This window comes from Coturnix japonica, chromosome 12, assembly GCF_001577835.2.
Source record: "Coturnix japonica isolate 7356 chromosome 12, Coturnix japonica 2.1, whole genome shotgun sequence".
Classification (NCBI taxonomy): Eukaryota; Metazoa; Chordata; class Aves; order Galliformes; family Phasianidae; genus Coturnix; species Coturnix japonica.
The window spans coordinates 16,067,728-16,086,710 of NC_029527.1; the positions used below are offsets into that span (position 1 = coordinate 16,067,728).

An 18,983-nucleotide genomic window follows, 5' to 3' on the forward strand; every position below is an offset into this window, starting at 1 on the left:
CTTTCCCTGACAAAGGAGCCAGGCATTCTGCCTGGATCAATTGTCCCAAGAATCACTAAATACATATTCAAACACTGTGGGCATTGCTTCAACCATGGGTTGGAGCTTGAGCCCCATTCTGAAGAGGGCACAAGATGGCTCTCAGCATAAGCAAACTGCTCGTCTGACAGCTCTTGGCCAGAGCCACAGTGCGAATATGCCTTCCTTGAGGTGCTTGAAACCTCCACCAGCCATGGACCAGCTATAGAGGAGGCTGTAGTGTGTGGTCACAGTGATTTAATCCTCCCACAGTAAAACAGAAGGTCTTTTAAAAAAGATAAAAGCCTTTGATCTGGCTGAAAGCTTTGGTTTGAATACATGGTGCCTCCAGATGAGAGGCTGCATGTGTATCTGCTCTGTTTATTCCTCCGGAAGGTGCAAAAGCCCTTTTTACTTCTTAAATTGGATTGTAAATGACAGGGAAGGTGCATCTTCTGTTGGCAGGCCAGTATAATCCAAAAGGAGCCTGAGTTTAACTGGCGTACAGAATCCACCCACAGTGGGCCCTTCCTTGCACAGCATCCCTTCTCCATCTGCTCCTGAGGGAGGGGATGGCTTGGTGGTTGCTATATTGCTGCGCTGCTCAGAGCTGCAGGGGGTTGGGCTTGGTTTGCTCCATCATATATGTTCCCCTCTCACAGCAGATAGAAGTCCTTTTCTTCTTTGACATCTGGGGTTTAATAGAGGCTCAGAGACAGAACGCTGGCTACCCGCAGCTGTGGGAGCACCATCCTGATGGGGATTCCAGCATTCCCCAGTGGGAAATCCAGATGCCCATATTGGGCTGCATACGGGTGGCAACTTGGTTACATATGAACATGCAGACTTCCATCTGCCAGCATGGCATGCTGCCTGGTCAGTAGAAACCCTCTGCAGTTTTGGTCCTGAATACTGGGATTTCTAAGCCTCATTTACTCTCAGAATGTGATGATTTTGTCTGAGGAATTTTTTTTGTTGTCTGATTTCCTGCCCTGTTTGTGGCTTTTCTGGTTATTGCAGCACATTCGGATGTTATCACTTCACAAGTTTAAATTGGTGACGAGTAGACTGAGGGATTTCCTCCCACCTGTTGCTCTGTTAGGAAGAACAGATGTTGCTATATTCCAGGAATATAATTCTAGAATGGGATTCTTCATTTCTTTGCATATTTCCGTGTTCTGAGAAATGAAGTCAATGCAATTCCTAATGATCCAAGTGCTTATACAGGAAAAGAATGCCATTAAACAACCCAGTGCCCCGAGACTATGTCCTCTTAATTGTAAATACAAACTAATATCTCTGAGCAATGGAAGAACTGTGCAGTAATTGCAGTGGGCCAAGAGGAAATATTATTGCTAAGTGCAAAGCTGTAAAGCTGTCCCAAGTATTATTTTTTATACCACAGAACCCCTTATACTCCATTCAGGAACAGAGAAGCTGAGTACCCCAAGGTAATTTAATTGCATATCCCAGGAAACAGAAATCTTATTCTTCTCTGTATGCAAATAGCATTTCTATTACAGCAAAGAGAAATGTGTTTTGTTGTGGGTTTTTTTTCTTCTCCTTTTAGCTGATTCAGAAAACAGTTGTTATAATTGGACAATTGATGTAATTGCTTATGCAACTGTAGTAATTGCACATGCAAATAAGGGATGATTTTCACAGTTATAAAACTTCTGTGAGCAGTTACAGTGCATTCTGATGTTGTTTGGGCACTTCATTGTATGAGTGTTTTGCACCTCGGAGTTCCATGCAGCATCCTACCCACTTATTTATTTGGTAACAAAGCTGTTACCTAAAGGCTGATATTTTTTACAAGGCTAGCAATAAAGATAATCAGTTCCTATAATATTCAGGGCTGAGAAAACATTATTTCTAAACTGCGGTGTGTTTTATTTTATGGGCAGAGAAAAAAGAAACCTCTGTTAAAGGTGAAACCTCATTTAAGCTCCAGTTATTTTGCAGCAATCAAGGTGCAGATTGCTTTGCCCACTCCCAAAGGAAACACGCTGAGCAATTGCTGGGTGTGTTTCTTAAACCTTTTGTTGCTAATAGTACAATTTCTGTTGTAATTTTGTTTTTGTTTTTTCCTCTACCCTCTTTACCTCTTTCCAGTTTTCTTGGGATTGAGAGGCATGGCCTGTGGACAGATGGAGTCCATGAGTCAATGAAAGCCTTAACACTTTCCAGCCACAGAACTGCAGTGTTCTGATTGCCAGCTGCCTGGCGGTGCAATGGAACTGCCTGCACCCAGGTGAGGTATCAGTGCTTCTTAATTCCTCCTTGAGCCCATTTCTTTCCTCTGTGCACTACGTAATGCAGTGTGCACATGGCCACGTTTTGGTGAAAATTTGATTTATCACTTAATTATGTACCATATCTGTACTAAGAAATTATTTACCATTAACTGCAAAGAAATTTTATTTAGTTCTGAAACTGGTGGCTCTTTTTCCCTCCTTGGCCAGGTTCTCTGCACAAAGATGTCACCAAGATTTACTCCATGCTCCAAATAGCATCCTACCAACCCTAGCTGTAAATCCAGCGTTGGGATCACATTCCACCCTGGGGACTAAATCTGACCATTCATACAATAATTGCAGGCCTGGGGGTTTCTGTTCAAGTTCTCAACTATTAATGTGTGAAATGTTAAAAAAAAATGTCCCTCATACCAACACTATTGCTTTCTTTTGACTACAGGCAGTAAAGGGTGGAAGTATAAATTTCCTCACATATGGAAAAGCTGGAGGGTGTAAAAGTTAAGTCCTTCTAAAAGGCTTATTAGGATAAAAGAATTTAAAGTATCCCCTGGGCCATAGGAAGACTAACTTAAAATCTATAGGCCAGATTCTCAGCAGCAAGGATCAATATAGATCCATTGAAGCATAGGAAATGTACTTATTTATATATATCAAGTAAACATCTGCTCCTGTATTCATTTAAAATACTTAAGCTAGAAGGATACTTGGTAAGATTAAAAGTATCTTATTTTCAACGACATTCTGAGGGGAAGAAAAAGAACATAAAATAAAACACTTTCCCATTCATAAGTTTATGGCATCAGAAATTCACCTGTTAGAGTAAGCCATCATTTTGATTCTTCTGATGCTCTGGCCACTCGGTGCCATGGATTGCTCCATGGAAGAGGAGAGCCTACTTTTCTTTTCTCACATATAAAGCCCTGTGTCTGGTTCAAATGACATCTTCCTAATCTTGGGAATATTACTGACACTCTTTTGGGACAGCATTTAAAAAGAAAAGGGGGAAATTTGATTCCCAAAGCTTGTGCTTCCTCATAAATTGCTGTGTACACAGGGTGGTTTCTGTATCAAACAACTGTACGAGTTGCTGCTTTGAAAATGTATTAGCTCTGGTATGCTGCCAGTAGCTGGATTATCTGGGTTTTTGGCGTGATGCAGCCTGGCGAGTTGTACTTTGAAGCAGTGTTGTGCAAACAGCAGGGGTGCACACAGCCCAGACAGGGGTGTTTGCTTGGCACAGACACGGAGATGTTTGCTGTTGCTGAGCTGTGCCGGGTGGGTGCCGACTGGTTGGGTTTCAGCAATGCTCTTCCACCATCTGGATAAGGGCAGGCGGTGACACTTCCATGTCCCATTTGGAGCGAGTGGCTGTTTCTGCTGACAAGACCCATGCACTTGGCTTTGCTCTCAGCACAGTGTGGTTCCAGGGCTGCCCAGTGCACATGAGCATCCTGGCAGGCCTGGCAGGCTCAGCCTCCTGGTTCTGCACGCCTGGCTGCCCAACCACTCCATGACTGTTGCAGGAGCTCCCTCCCCTAGCTTTGTTTTCACATCCTGTATGTGTTCTAATTGCCCTTTCTGCATTTCAGATTCATGCAGATGAGGTGGATGCCATCTTGGAGCCATGAAAATGGTAAAACCAGTGCTCAAGTAAAAGAAGTTTTTCACTGGGGAGGAATCCACAGAGCTGTGGGTTGCTCAGTGGGACAGTGCCCACATGCAGGGCAGTGGGGGAGCTGGAGTGACCATGCTGTGGTTCTGGTCATCCAGGCAGGGCACGGCTTTGTCTCTGTTAGTCCTTTGAGTCTGACTGCAAGGAGAAGGAAGCTGAAGAGCAGTATCACATGGATGTTCTCTGCTTACCCATTGTGTGAAGTCACAGCAGGTGTTACTGCATTATGGATATTGAAGTTTGTAAAGGGGCAAAATGAGAAAAAGTAGATTGGTAACAGAAATCTCTTAAAGAGAGGATATGGAGTGTTGATGGTTTTAGTCAAGTTACAGAGGAGTTCAAATCATACTGTTCAAAATGTACAATGAACTGCTTATAGCTCAAATGAAAAAACTACATGTTTTTGCAGTAAATACAGATTTTTAAAGAAGAAGGTAATTACAGCCCTAAGATCTTCATGGCATGGAACAATGTCTGTATAATGATTCCTTGTGTGATATCATAGCTCCTTCTCTGGCCTGCTGTGCTGTCCCATTTGATGCAAGGAGAGGATGCTGCAGTAAGATCTGTTTGCAAAAAACCCAGAGATAATCTTTGTATTAAAACCAATCCCCATATGGTGGCAGCCTTCTGAAAGATATGGGGAAAAAACACCCTTCAATTTAATGCTTGTTTTAATACAGTCAGATGAAAACATACATAATGTGGAATGGATCCTCTTAATTTGATGGGGAAAAAAACAGTAATCTGTAACCTGTAAGAGATCAGTGTAAAACAGTGCTAACAACCTTATTTCAAGCCTAGGCCTTACTTCAACAGTTGACTATTTTTAGTCATTCCCAAGTGCTTAAAATAGACACAGTTTTGGATGAATAATACATGCCCGGCTTTGATCACCAGTGCTGGTACATGATGGTGGACTACATGGAGGCTGCCAGAAGAACTTGCTCCTCTACTCTTCTGCTCCCATTCAGCCACCTCCAATGCCCAGTGCTCAGCAGAGCCCCTGCCAGCAGAGGAGTGATGGACACTGTGCTCTGTGCTCCACTCTGCTGGCTGCTGCTGCAGAGGATATGTGCATCAATGCAGAGGGAGCAGCAGGCAAAACTTGTTTGCCAAAGATTTAAACGGTAAACTCTAAAGCATCTCTGGGAAATGTGGGCTTTAGCTGCTCATTAGACTTGGCTTGTTTCTCATTAGAGTGTCTGGCTGCTGAAGAAAAGCTGTTTTCTGGGGAGCTTTGCCATCACCAGATCTGGGTGCTTCTACACAGCTGGCTGGCAAACACTGCTGGGAACCAGAGAGGGTTTCCACTTTCTTCGGATGGATGCGGTACAGAGAAGGCAATTTTTCTCTTCCCTTTGTTGGTGCACAGCAGTGCTGGAAGGCAGGAGGAAACCCTGACACTGTTTGTGTGCTGCAGGAAAGTGCAGCCTTTCTGGCATCCAAGTGAAAATGTCAGCTACTGAATGCAGGTTTGGAAGTTGTGTTGTTAGATACCCTTTTGTCTTTCTTACTGCTTAGAGTAGGACTGCTGCTCTGCCCTGCAATGACCTGTTTCTGCAATATTTTCTGCCCAAGCAATAATAAAACCAGAGAGAGAGGGAGAAATGTAGGCAGTGATAAATGCATCTTAGTAGCACAGATAGTATCTGCGGCATCAGATCCCTTTCCAAGGCCTCTTGTCCTGCAGCTTGCCCACTAGGAGTCCCTCTAGGTGGGATCCCCACCCCTCTGTGCTGCCTGCTCCTGCTCTGCATTGGACTCCAGCTGCCATTTCTGCTGAGCATAGGGTACCCTCCACTCCCCTGGCAAGGGGCACGTTTTCCTTGTGAGCTCTCCACACTTTGCTCATGCAAATGAAATCATTTTATTCTGACAGAGGGCTCTGAGCTGCAGCCAGCTTATTGTTTTAGAAATAAAGATATTAGTATGCAAATGACTCTGGAAGGTGTTTCTTCTCATTAGAGAATGGAGATCATTTGATAAAGGGTGCAGTGCTCTTCATCAGTAAAAAGGCTCAGCAAATTTGTCTTGTCTCAACAGCATTCTAACAACAAGACCGATTGGATAATGCAGAAAAGAAAGCACAGGAGACAAATGGTTTATGACACTCCGGTTACCTTTACTGTGCAAGGTGGGCGTGAAATTTTTTATGGTGAGACAAAAAAGATGATGGGCAATTAACTACAAACTCTTGCAGCAGGTTTATCATATGCTCGGCTCATCCATCTGTGTCTCAGTCTCCGGTGGACTCATGAGTTTCATCAAGAAAACCATTTTCAAACCAGCAGACCAAAACAGATCGTTTTCGACTCCCAGCCTCATCGAGGCTTTGCAGTAGTTTTGCCTCGTGTTTACGATTTATGGATGCAACAGAAACACAGAGCAGACAGGAGTGGTCCAGAGATCTCCCCATTGCAGGGTATGTGCCTTCAAACACTGCTTATTCAGGTACAGGCTCTGCAATACTTGAATAACTTTATACGGGTTAATTCCATTCAATCCTTAAGGGTGAGATGTTAAACATGGTGTGTAACTGCATTTAAATTCCAGCTTCTATCTTGTGATGAGTGGTAGAATTGGTTCAGGGAATTAGGGAAGAAAAGATGAGCTGGCGGTTAAAGCTCCAAATTGGCGCTGAAAGCATTGGGGGCCCCTCTGTGCTCCTGCTGCAGACTGTGACCTTCAGTGAATTGCTGGGGCAGCGGTAGTTGCCTTCATTTCCTCATCTGTTTGTGCCAAAGCTGTTAATATTTGTCTATTGCCCTTCACAATATTAGTGCGCCAATGTGCCAATGCACTTCTTACCGAAGACCTTTAAGAATTAGTCTTATTTGCTTATATAGTAATTAGTTATATAGTCTTGCCAGATTTGGTAAAAAAAATAAAATAAAAAAAAACCAAAAAAAAAAAAACCAAAAAAAAAAACCAACAAGAAAGAAATAGATTTTCAGACTGCAGGGTAATTATTTCTATCCTATGAATTCTCAAGTACCTCTTCTTTTCGATCCCTCCATCCAGCCGCTTCTTCACAAGAGATCGCGCTGGGGAAGGAATCAATACAGCCAGAGCCCTGGGACTAATCCGGGGAGCTGTCACGCAGCCCTGATGTGATGTCTCTGTCTTTTCTGCCTGGAAAACATGGGGGGGTGCTAAACCTACTCACATCCTGATGACTCTAATAAGTGTTATAGAAAATGAGGCAAAACAGAACCACCCCCAGCCTGACCCAGGCCTTAATGGTGCTGGAGGACCAGTAGCTGTTCATTTTGGTATAAAAGTTATTTATTTCCAGCTCTTCCTTTCTGTGCCATTCTCTCTTTTGATTATATGAGGATGAATATTGCTTAAAGGAAACAGTCCTTAATTTTTCAGATAGGTATAAATATCTTATTGCTTTACTGTTAAGTGTTGACATAATGCTACCCTATGAGGCTTAAGAGGGGAAAATGCTTCCTTTACATTCCTCTCCCTTTACATTTCATTCTCTTTACCTTTCATTCCCTCACCACTCAACACTGCTGAAGAAAGTGAAGTGCTGAAGAAAGATATAGGCCTTGTGGTCTTTCCTGACAGTCAATAAATTGGAGTTTTGTCAGGCCGAAGAGATGCCATAAAGAGGGCAGATTAAAAGAGATTAGTTCTGCCAAGTAGCCTGAAAAGAGAATTTAGTGCTGCTGTGGCCATGGGCAGAGCCAGCACCATGTGGTCAAGGGCAGAGGTAGCCTTGTGCTACTCCTGTGGGGCTCCTACTCTGCTGCAATGGCACTGTCTGGGCTGGAGGAGAGAGGAGGGGAAGGGGGGGGGGGTTAAGAGACACTTGGGCTCAGTTTTCCATCTCTGCTCCATCTTCAAGAAGCAAACCTCTGATTTCTGCATTCCCTTTGCTCTGGTTGCTTGTTGCTGGTGCTGTTGAAGTTGTATAATAGAACACAAAGGCAAAACAGTCACTTAAGATGCTTTTAGTGTCCGCTCAGTGCAGTGGGGCTATTGCATAGTGGTGCATGTGCCAGCATTCATATTGGTGGGACTTCAAAACAAAAGGCAAAATTTGCAAAAGAAACTCTTCCCCCAAGACCAAGGCATGGGGCGTGAGGGGAGGGAGAGGAGGTGGGGAGCTGGCCAGAAGCATTGGACTAAACTGAATTTAGTCCAAAGTATCCAGGGCTGCAGAAGACTGTTGTGGTACCACTGAATATTCAGATACCTTAAAAAAAAACAAATACAAAGTTCAAGTTTACCTTCTGATAGGTCTGAAAACATAACAAGTACAGGCATCATCCCAGGGGTTGTGCTGGCTGACAGAAAGTTACTAATCCTGCTGTTTGTGGCCCAAAGCATCCCCTGCCTTCAAACAGCGGCATGGCTGAGTGCACCATAAGAATACACAGGTCGCACTGTTGGAGAAGCTGTGGTTCGAGACAGGAATAAAGCAGTGGTGTCTATTTTGGAGAGGGAGAGCTTTTACCAAGGAAGCTGGAGAGGGACTGAGAGGTTTTACTGATGCAGTCGTGTCCATGTTCTTCAGCTCCTGAAGGGCAGAAAAGTGTTAGTCCTTTTCTTCAGACCAGAATGCAAAGAGCCAGGATAGAGCCATTTCTTGGCATACAGGAAGACAGAATGTGTCTTTATTGTCCATGTTGTTCCATAGAAGGAAAGCAAGACACCAGGATTTGATGGCCAAGAATGACTTACATTGAACACAAGGAAGAGTAATGTGTCTGCATGTATAAAAGGTAGAGTTAAATGAAACTACTGAATAATCTGGCCTTGGTTTGTCACAGGTAGGATTACTTTTGATGTGTTTTTCCTGGGTTTTAACAGCAATTTCTAGTTTCTGTTATAGATGTAGACATTCTGTAAGTATGTCGGTGCAAATATGACTTTCCTGTTGCCACCAAATGTTTCCTCTTAAACCCTTAAAAATCCCTTTTTATGTTATTTAACAAAAGGAGATAAGGTGAGGACATGGAGTTTAAATGCTTGGAGTTAATAAAATAGATATAAATGTCAGAATCTAAATAGAAATGTCAGTATCTAACCCATCATTTTAAAAATCGGCTGTATATTTCTCGAATTACTTTGAAATATTTTAAGATAGAAGATATAAAAGGAAGAATATTGCATCCATGAAGATGATTCAATAACACACCTTTCCTTGTGATTTTATTTGCCTGTGGAGGAACTATCCTACAGAGAATGGCTCATCTGAAAGCTTATTTTTTCTACTTGATAAAAAGGACACTGGTTTACTTCCAGAGATTGAATGTTCTGGCCCCATTTGTTTCACTTGAGAGAATTAAATGCAAAATAAGCAGGGAGAAAAGCTCAGTAATAGTAAGATACATGACATATTTGTTTTATGTATATCTTGCCTGCTTACCAAAGCCTTCAAATGGTCCACCCAATTTATCTTAATGTTAAAGTAGATGCTTTTTCATTCATAAATGATTATATGTGCAAAACCACTGACACAAAACAAAATACAGAAGGTTAATTTCTCCCCGTGAAAGCCTGTCTGGAAATGTGAATCCTGTAATTTACTTTGTGAAATAGTAATGCAGGGGTTGTATTTTATTTGTGAAACGTGCTGTGCATGGGGACTGCTATGCAAGTCCAAGCACCACCACAATAAAGTGGTAATAGATCTTCCCAGTAAGTAATGGAAAAGACCCCATGCCCATGGTGCTGGAGCTGGGGACCCAAACCTGAAGCCATAGGAATTGTTTACAAAGGTTTGTGAGGTTGCCTTGCTCTACTTCAAAGCCTTGGTCTCTGCTTAGTGTGCTAAAGAAGCAGTCATCCCATTCTCAAGCGATCAAGTGAATCTATTGAAGTAATTAATTGCCAGGCAACTTACTGTCCTGTATAATAAAATTCCTGGAGGTTTTGGTTGCTGTAGTAAGGTCCTGAATTTTTGTCGGTGTTTGTGTAAAATCTGGACAACCTAAGGTAGGTCCACAGCTTACATTAGTATACTGCACTCAAAGAAGTGCTCATAAATCTTTAAAAAGCATCCTCTGGCACTGCTTCAGTGAATGAAGGAAATGAAATGAAAATCCTGAAATTAGTTTTTTGGGAAGCTTAATTAAAATAACTGCTAATACAAAGTGCTAGGAGATAAGACCTGTATGCAACAAAAACAATTAGAAGGCTGAAAAACAAACTCTTCTTTTGAAGCAGTCACCTCTGAAAAATGAGTCTTTCCCATCAAATATCCAACAGAATTTTAAACTATTTTGCTGTGAAGGGCACTGCGTAGATTCCAGCTGGGCAAAACATTTCAATGTGATCCTAAGTTCTTTGTCAGCTTCTGCGTGTCACACATGAGTTGCAAAAATACATATCTAACAGAAAATGAACTGTGGGATTGACTGCGGCTCCAGCAGTAGGATTGCTTTCCATGAGTGAGTGATCAGGGGCAATGTCTGAGATGTCAACAGCCGCAGCATTAAGGGCATCCAGTCCAAATGGGCACACTGGTTATGGCTTTCCGTCTTCCTTTCCAGTCCAAATGGGCACAACAGTTGTGGCTTTCTTTAACCCGTTTGCACTAACCACATCCTGCCCAATGATGTGTAGCACAGGTGCTAGCCATTGCTCAAAGGATGCTTGTATTGCTATGGAATGCCATGCATGAGCCCAGCCCCAGCTCTGCTGACAAATAGTGATTCCTTCACTGATGGAGCACTGGCCAGATGGAGGCCCTGGGGTCTGCCTTGGGGAGGGCTAGAGCTTAGAGTGCAGAAATATTAACGCCAAGTCTGGTTATTTTTCAAATCTGAGCTTTGCTTGTAGACATACTTGGATATTTCAAAAGCTTAAATTAGCATTCAAAGACCTGCTGGCAATTTTGGGTCCAGATTTTGGTCTTATTGCTTTTGTGAAAAGTAAGAATGTTGAAGTAGAAATTGGCACTGCAAACAGGACAGATTTTAGCTTGTTTAAGCTGAATTTTGAGAGTTGCTTTGCTCTTCTTCAGGCTGTGTGAGCTTCCAAGTTGGGTAGTTTTGTCTGGAGGAGTAATGCATCCTCTGGGCACTGCAGGTTGAAGGATATCACCAGCTCATCTCTGGGCAATTTCCATGGTGAAGTCACGAATCTGCTCTGATTGAAGCCCAGTTCTGCATCACTTCCATCAGTCTGGAGCTTTATAGCAGGTACCCTCATCTGTGCAGTTTGGATAGATCCAGGGTGCTTTGTGTGCATTACACCAGCCTTTCCAGCAATTGCTGGCCACACAGTAGCATCTTTGTGCTGAACTGATGAAGTACAGCTTGTGGCACTGGCAGCCAGATGGACTTGCTGCAGTCTCTATGCTGAAATTCTGCTGTGTTTCTTTTCTTTTTTGCTATATTTATTTACTTCTTCCCTATTCTGTATATGGTCTTGGAAGAAAGGTAAAACCTTTGCAAGCAAAACTAAATGGCTGAAGCAGGAAAAAAAAAAGTTGGAATTTTGTAGCACATCACATAAAGAAGTGACAGGTTGAGGCTTTTGCACTCTCCTTTGCATCTTTCCATTTCAGATTTTACTACAAGTGTAAAAGAGGAGCAGAGACCTGTGGGCTTTGCATTCCGAGGGGCTGGCTTAGGAATAGATGAGTGCATGCTTGGTTGGCATCAGGAAACCAACAGAATAACCTGTGGGCATCCACAAAGTTTCTGAGTTACTTCCACAAATGTTTATGCTTATCGAAGTTATTCTCTGCACTGTAATCACTTATGAATACCCTTAAATTAACAGTTGCAGCTCTCTGTAATAATATTGACTATATAGAACACTGTTTGCAAATTCAGGGCACAAGTTTCTGGGGTAAATTTCTATTCTGATGTTCCATTCACACTGTTAAGCTTTCAGAAGATTACAGAAATCTGGCTAGACCGCAGCTAAAATGAGCAAAGCGTAGAGCCATTCTGTTTGATGTTTGTGACAAAAAGACTGGGAAGAGCAGAAATATGAAAAATCAATACTTCGAAATCTCTGTCTTTCACAAAAGATTTAAGAACAACCTCCTCTCTGCATCTTCGTTTCAGTTTTTGCTGAAAGATGCTGTTTTCAGAGAGGCTATTTCCAGGAGGAAAGTGCGGAAGAAGCTGGAAGAACAATGAGCAATTTACACAGTTGTTCTGCACATTGTTGGGTGACTCCAAAGGCCAGGGGGAAGGCAGCAGAAATGCAGGCATTTATTTCTTCCTGTAAAGTCTACTGACACCCACTGCATGAAACATAGCCAGCTTTTATTTAAATTAATCTATTTGTTTGATCTTTAGGATTGTGGGCTTCACTCTGACAGCCCATGAGATGAGGCAGCCAGAGCTCTGCCTCTAATTTCTGCAACGTTTAATTAAAAGGAATGAAGAGAGGATTTTTTTCTTGCCCTCTGAAGTCACTGTGTCTTGCATTCAACTTTTTTTTTGTTTTTGCAGTGACCAGTAACCATGCAAGAAAAATCAGCAAACAGACGTTCCGCTACAATAGGAACAAATGGTAAATGATGGCATTAAAGGTAACTTTCCATTACATTTGATGATGTGAACCAGAAATACTTTTAAATAATGACTGACGCTGGCAAATAAAAACAGAAATATGTATCAAACAATGAGCTGTAATTGCTCTGGTTTTGCTGAGTATTGAGACCTCCTATAAGAGAGAAATGTGGTTTTGAACATGGAGGAAGAAGCAGGAGCTCATTTCAGGGATGAAAACATCCTTTTGTGGATCTTTTCTCCCTGGCTTTCTGCAAAACTGGGTTACTACACTTGCTTGTTGTCAGGGCGCAATTACATCAAATGGAATTGGAGATTAAAAGTGTGCGTCCAACACTGAACCCTTCACTTTCCTCTGTCCCTTCCATGCAGTTACAGGGCTGGGAGCATTTATTCCAGGAACACTTGGTGGAAATATCTTGAGTATACCAATGTCTGGGAAGGGAACATCATATTTTCAGCGTTTCTTCTGAGTCTCTGACCTACCCCATGCCACCAAGGATGGAGCCAACCACTGACACTGCTGCCAAAGCAATGAATTCTTTTATCAGCTCCTACGTGCCATCTGTACTCACATGTCATACAGCCTCATCACTCCATGCTCGGCCCTAATGTGAGTGCTTGGCTATTTGCAGTGCACCAAAATCACTAGGCTGGGAATAAGTCACGTTTACTTGTGCTTTGTTTTTGCTGTGTAGAATTCTCTTCCACAAAAGGAACTTCAGCTCTGAGACAAACAGCTGTTGCTGACACACTTTAATTAAAACGGAAGGCTGGCTTGAAGATTTCTTCCATTTTAATATGCAACAATAACAAGATGGAAGTAAAAAAGCACAGATAAGTTGGGAGGAGAAGGGAGAAATAAATGTTGTCTGTACTGCTGAAAATTTGCCTCTACATTAATTCTTGGAGACAAATTCAATTTCACTGGCTTCAGAATCCAGGCAGGTTACTTTGGAAAATGTCCTACCTGAGAAATTCTTTGAAGGTACAGATCCATTGGAAGTGCTCTTGTAATTACTGTAATATTGTCGCCTCTACGCTGGAGCATGGGGCTGTGTTCACATCGTCATTCATCATGCTGTAAGTTCAATAGTGCCTCCATGTTCATTAAAGACTATTTTTAGTTATCTCAAGGTTGTTTTAGTTTTTTTTTCTCCAGCAATGTCTATAATAAATTGGATGTGAATCAAAACAAAGCCATTCTTATATTTCAAGCCTTATTTTTCCGTTCCTCCTTAGAAATGGAAATCTCTTACTGGCTTTAACTCCAGAAGTGATGCTGTTGGAGATGGATTTTATGGGACTCCAAAACAGTAGTTCCTTCTTACTAATGTCCCAGAAATATTTTACATGTTCTATTCTGTGTTTTATTCCATTTTCCCATGTTTGTAACTGTCTGGTTCTCAGTCTGACACACTCCCTATCTGGGAACACACTCTTTAAGCTTGTGGATGATAGCCTAGTCCTCAGAAAAAAAGGGCTGCACATTGAGTTAGGAGCAGCTGTAGCAGCACTGAATTGTAAGAATTCAGAACCATAGGGTGTGAAGGGAGCTGGATTGCCTTTGTAGTTTGGGGGGAAAAAAATGTATCTTGCAAACTCTGGTATTAGCAGGAATTTAAAGTATTTATGTGATGTGACTATAGAAGCCATTTCCATAAACGATCAGTGACCTCTTATAACTCAAACAGTATTGAAGCCAGGAAGCATCACTAGAGACTTTCAAAAAGGTCAGAAATAAGCATTTAAGATGATGTAATCCCAGCTGACCCACTAGAATCAGTACCTATGCAAGAAGATTTTGGGGAAATTTATTTGAATTGTCACCTTTTATGACCGCTCCAGTTCCACAGTGAGATTCCTGACTCCTTTCCAGGCTGTGTTTGCAGAAAACCCCAAAGTAGCACAATGAAACCAGTTTCTCCCACTGAATTGAATGCAGAAGGCTGAGCTCTGGGGATCTGGAGGTAGCACCAGGCATAGAAGGAAAGCAGCAGTGAGTATTGCCCTGTGCCCCCATCTCCTCCTCCATTCTTACGAGCTGAAGTGTCCACTGAGAAGTGCACACAATATTTCCACAGGGTTGACCATAAAGTTATGTGGGCTAGAACTGCTTTTTTTGTCTTTATTTTCCTTACAGATACTCCATGGAGAGCTAGTGCTGGTGGAAACCTGCTTCGTGATGGGTATTGTAAGAATAATACAGAGCTGTTGTAAATGCACTGGATGAATATAAATGTGCAGTTTTTGAAAGTTTCTTGATCAAAAGAGCTTATCCATAAACCATTGCAGAAGGGCTTTCATTGATTTAGTGGATAATACATGGGATTTATATAAACACTGATATGTATAGTTTGGTCTGAAGCCAAAGGTTTCTCCAAAACACATTGTGAAACAGAACAAGCCCTCAGCTCCAGGCAGAAAACATATGATTTCCTAAAATGAGAGATTCAGCAATAAAAGCACTTAAACACAAAATAACTCTTCCTTTCCTGTTAGAATAATAATGATAAAGATTTTAAAAAAAGAATGCGTGCAGAAAGCAGCACGGTCTGTGAAAAAATGCTGCAGAAGTAATTATTACTTTTTAAGAGGGTCTTTTCAAGTAGGTGTTTTTCCATGCAAATACAAAAACAGAATGGCATTAAAGGAGCTTAATTTCCTCCAATTCCTTACAAATTTCATGTTTTTAGAAGTAAGTGGTAACAGTGCCATAAGGTTATGAGCTGTATTGTTTTCCCTACAGTAGTTGTGTTTGGTGGCCAATGACCAGCAGTGTAGCAAGGACCGGTACCACCATGGTCAGAGAATGGAAGTGCCATGTGAAACATCTGCCCAAATCACATCCATTTATATTGTGTAATCTTTGAGCCAGGATCCAGAAGGCTGATGATAATCCAGGACTAAATATGTACCTTTTACACAACATTAACTGACTTTCTTCTAGCTTGTCAAACAGCTTAGGGATTTATTATGTGTTTATTGTATGCCTCACCAGTTTCTATCTTGAGGACTGCATATTTATTTGTAGCTTCCATGTCTAAGCACTGAACTTTGCTTAACGAAGCATAATTAATCATGGATCTTCATGCTATGAGGCTGCACACTTTGTGTGTTATTTCTAACAGAGGGATACAGGGGGCCTGGATTGCCGACGCAGGCAAATTCAGGAATAGGCTGAAGGAACTGGAGATCCTCTGCTTTGGGTTTTGTTTATTCCTTTGGTTTTGCTTGGTTTGTTTTCTTCCTAACTCCTGTCTTTTTTGGGGCTAACAACTTGATCTCTCCTTGCAAACCAGGGTTAGCAATGGCCTATAACAGAATTTACTGGTGTAATCATTTACATCATTTCTCCTGCAGAAGTCACTGTGAAGGCAGACATATGGACATATGGCGTGCTGGGTAAGTTCCTGAAGGAAATGCTAAACAGAAAATCAGTGCAGTGTGTGGATCACTCTTCTTTTTGATGCAAACACAGATACAGACTTTGGCTTTTTTACGGGTTGTCATAAACTATAGTGATTGAATTATGCTGTTTCCTATCACTTTAATTAATATTGGATCAGATTCTGCTGTGTTGGTTAAAAATAGCAGCTTTCACGAAAGGAGAGTTTGGAAATATTATTGTCAAAGCAACTTTGGATTAAAATGGGGTTGATCAGTATTGAGAGAGAAGAATTTTGAAGTGCCTTTGTGCATCTCTGTGTAGAAAGGATGATCTCATTGTATCTGTCACATATTTTAGATGTGCTGACACCCATGAGAAGAACCCTCCATAGGAGGATTCCAGCCCCGGGCAGCTGAGCAGAGAACTTGTGATGCTGTGGATAAGCTGAAATAACCATTCTGGCCAAGGCAAGCTTATCTAAATGAAAACCTGACTTGCAAACCCTTTGGAGCCTTTCCCATCACTACCACAAAAGCCCATATTTAAGGAAGAAGATGAAATGTTTCAGCTTTCAATTTCAAACAAGTGCAGTTATTTCAGCTCTAAAAAAAATCAGATGGCAGATTATTAAAAACTGCTGCACTGCCCAAAAAGACAACTTAGAGCAAAATTCTGTGTGCTACTCAAACAAAAACCATCCACACCTTTCTGGGATGAAGTGGTGGCAGTGCCAATGAAGATGTGAAGTCTCAGTTTCCATTCTCCAGCAGCACGGCTGCCTGTTGAGTGCTGAGGCTATGCAGGGATCACACACCGTCATTCTATTTAGCAGTCTGAAGATCTGGATGGGATGCTCAGTTGGGACTCTGGCAGACATCAGCCCACCATGCTTTGGGGCAGCCCTACACAGTGCCAGGTTGATGGGGGAGAGCAGCGGGGTCATGTTTCCTGTGTGAGTCATGTCAGATTTATCTGCGGCGGAAACTGGGGCTTGAGCACCCAATAAGTTTGCTATAGCTCTGCCTAAAGTCTCAGGGCTTCATTTAGCCAACACTCTGAATTAATTTTCCTATCAAATGGATGCTTTCTTAAAATACAGGGAGAAAATCTTTTTCACTGATAGGATTGTTCTGCGAACCGTTCCTAATGAGCTGCTGTGTCATTCCCTCATGCTTAGGCTGCTCCAGAATTAAGCATTCTGGTCTTCTACTTCCCATTAAGAATGTTTTATTTTAGCTGGGACCTTCTTCAAATAAACTTCAAAAGCTGTTAGGAAAATATTTTATTTCTTTATTTAGATTCCCTTTTGTTCAGGTGGGTGGAGGATCTACAGGGGTTATTCACGGCTGACTGAAGGTGACTTCTAGGGATTTGAGCTCCTTAAAACATGGCTGTGATTATGAATTTTGTTTGGCTGAGGATCTTTCACTCATGTTTTGTGGGATAACCCAGGTGATATATTGCAGTTTATCTCCATTCTGTGATGCATCTTTTCCTTATCCTGAGAGAACAGACCAGATTTTCAGCATGGTACTATGGCAGCTCCCTTCTCTTTTAAACCAAAGTCCCACCAGGAGGAACTGAGTAAATTAGAAAAACTATCCAAGGAAGAGCTTTCTCTCCATAGACCAGGTAATGCCATACTGGTATTTATCTGTGGAAAGAACTTTCACATCTCAGTGATTCCACCTTTTATTCTTCTTACGCTATGAAGTATCATAATGTTGTTATTTGTATCATAGTGTTGTATTTTGCATTCTGATCACCTTTTCCTTTCTCTTTGTGTTTTATGTAGTTGGGAGTCTCAGAGCCTGGAGTCTGTGCTCACAAAGCTGCCTTCTCCCTGCGCCACCGTGCAGATAAAGCAGCACTCATTGGGGGTTTCTCTTATTTCACACAAACAGTGCAAACTCAGTGGTGTAAAGAATTACAAAGTCCTGCATGTAACACACATTCTCTTTACATTTTCCATTATCTCCTTTGCAGCCCAGTGCATTTGTCACTGGTTCTCTCTCCTCTTGTCTTAATGAGACTCTTCTTTTTTTCAGATGTGCTGTTTCTCTTCTTAGTATCTAATCTGTGCCTTCTGTTTCTTGGAGACAGAGCTGTGTTTTGCTGCCCTTGCAGTTCCAGGCCTGACCTGGGCTGAGGCACAGACTCGCTGTCTCCTCTCCCACACCAGGAGTGCCAGGAGCCGAGGCTCACTGCTCTCTCCTCCCACACTCTGCTGAAGCTCTTTGGGATGCTCATACTGTCGATTTTTGCCTTCTGTAATTGGAGGAGGGGGGCAGAAAGCTGAGCTGATGGCTCCAGGACATTTCAGAAAGGGCACCTGAGATGGAGAACATCCAAAGTGTGATGCTTGCCCCAGGATGAGTTTATCATATGCATACAGGTACTGCAGGTGCTCTCAGAAGGAAATGCCTTGAGACATGTATGCAATGCTGGACCCCTCACCATGGGATGCCACATGTGCTTGCTTCAGTTCTGGCTCTGTAATGGGCCTCACAGCTCTGCCTCAATAGTGGTCTTCTCACTCAGCAGAACTAAATGGAGGGCATTGCAGTGCCAGGCAGGGCTGACAACCTATTCTTTTCTTATTTTCAGCATTAACCTGCTGGCTTCTCCTTGCTTGGTACCTCATCAGCTCTCAGTGCTCCATAGGGAAGCTGGGCAGGTGGGAGCACAGAGACACCTGATGTGCTGCTCTGGCCCAGCACCTAAGGTGGAGAAGGAAAGCTAAATCTGATCTGGGGCTTGCAGTGATGCTGTACTGCAGAGAGATGCTTTGGTCTGAGGCACATTCAGGTACACCTTGTTATCCTGCAAACAAAGGAATATTAGAGTGGGAAGGGACTGTGCATTCTGAAACTTGTGTTCTGATCTCTCCAGCCCAACTGGAATGTTTAAATCCAAAGGGCCAAACTCAGAGAAACCTATTCTGAGCAGATGGGTAGCAATCTGTTGTACATCCCCTGTGCACTTTGCTCCCCACAGCACTTCTGTGCTCTGTTGCTGTGACCGGTGTCTCTTCCCTTGATGCCTTGTCTCCTCTCTTCTGGTTTTATAAATGACCATTTTCAGCCCATTGTGCACTTTGGCAGGGTGGGCTGGAGGAGTTTTGAAGAACAGCAATGTTTTTCTATGGAGTT

The 18,983-nt window shown here is 42.4% G+C and overlaps 1 long non-coding RNA gene across 16 annotated transcripts in view; it reads left to right on the plus strand.

Moving 5' to 3' along the window:
- Positions 1-17,109, plus strand: part of LOC107320017 — a 41,512-nt gene extending 24,403 nt beyond the window's left edge. For 7 of the 16 annotated variants that reach the window (XR_004308798.1, XR_004308809.1, XR_004308799.1 and 4 more), the window contains 6 exons: positions 2,134-2,272; positions 3,866-6,373; positions 12,381-12,460; positions 12,813-14,439; positions 14,584-15,845; positions 16,189-17,109. This is a non-coding gene — a long non-coding RNA (uncharacterized LOC107320017). Of the gene's footprint in view, positions 1-2,133; positions 2,273-3,865; positions 6,374-8,602; positions 11,112-12,380; positions 14,440-14,583; positions 15,846-16,188 lie in introns of all 16 variants that reach the window. The other 9 variants (XR_004308807.1, XR_004308808.1, XR_004308810.1 and 6 more) reach the window with 9 other exon arrangements.
- Positions 17,110-18,983: the final 1,874 nt, after the last annotated feature.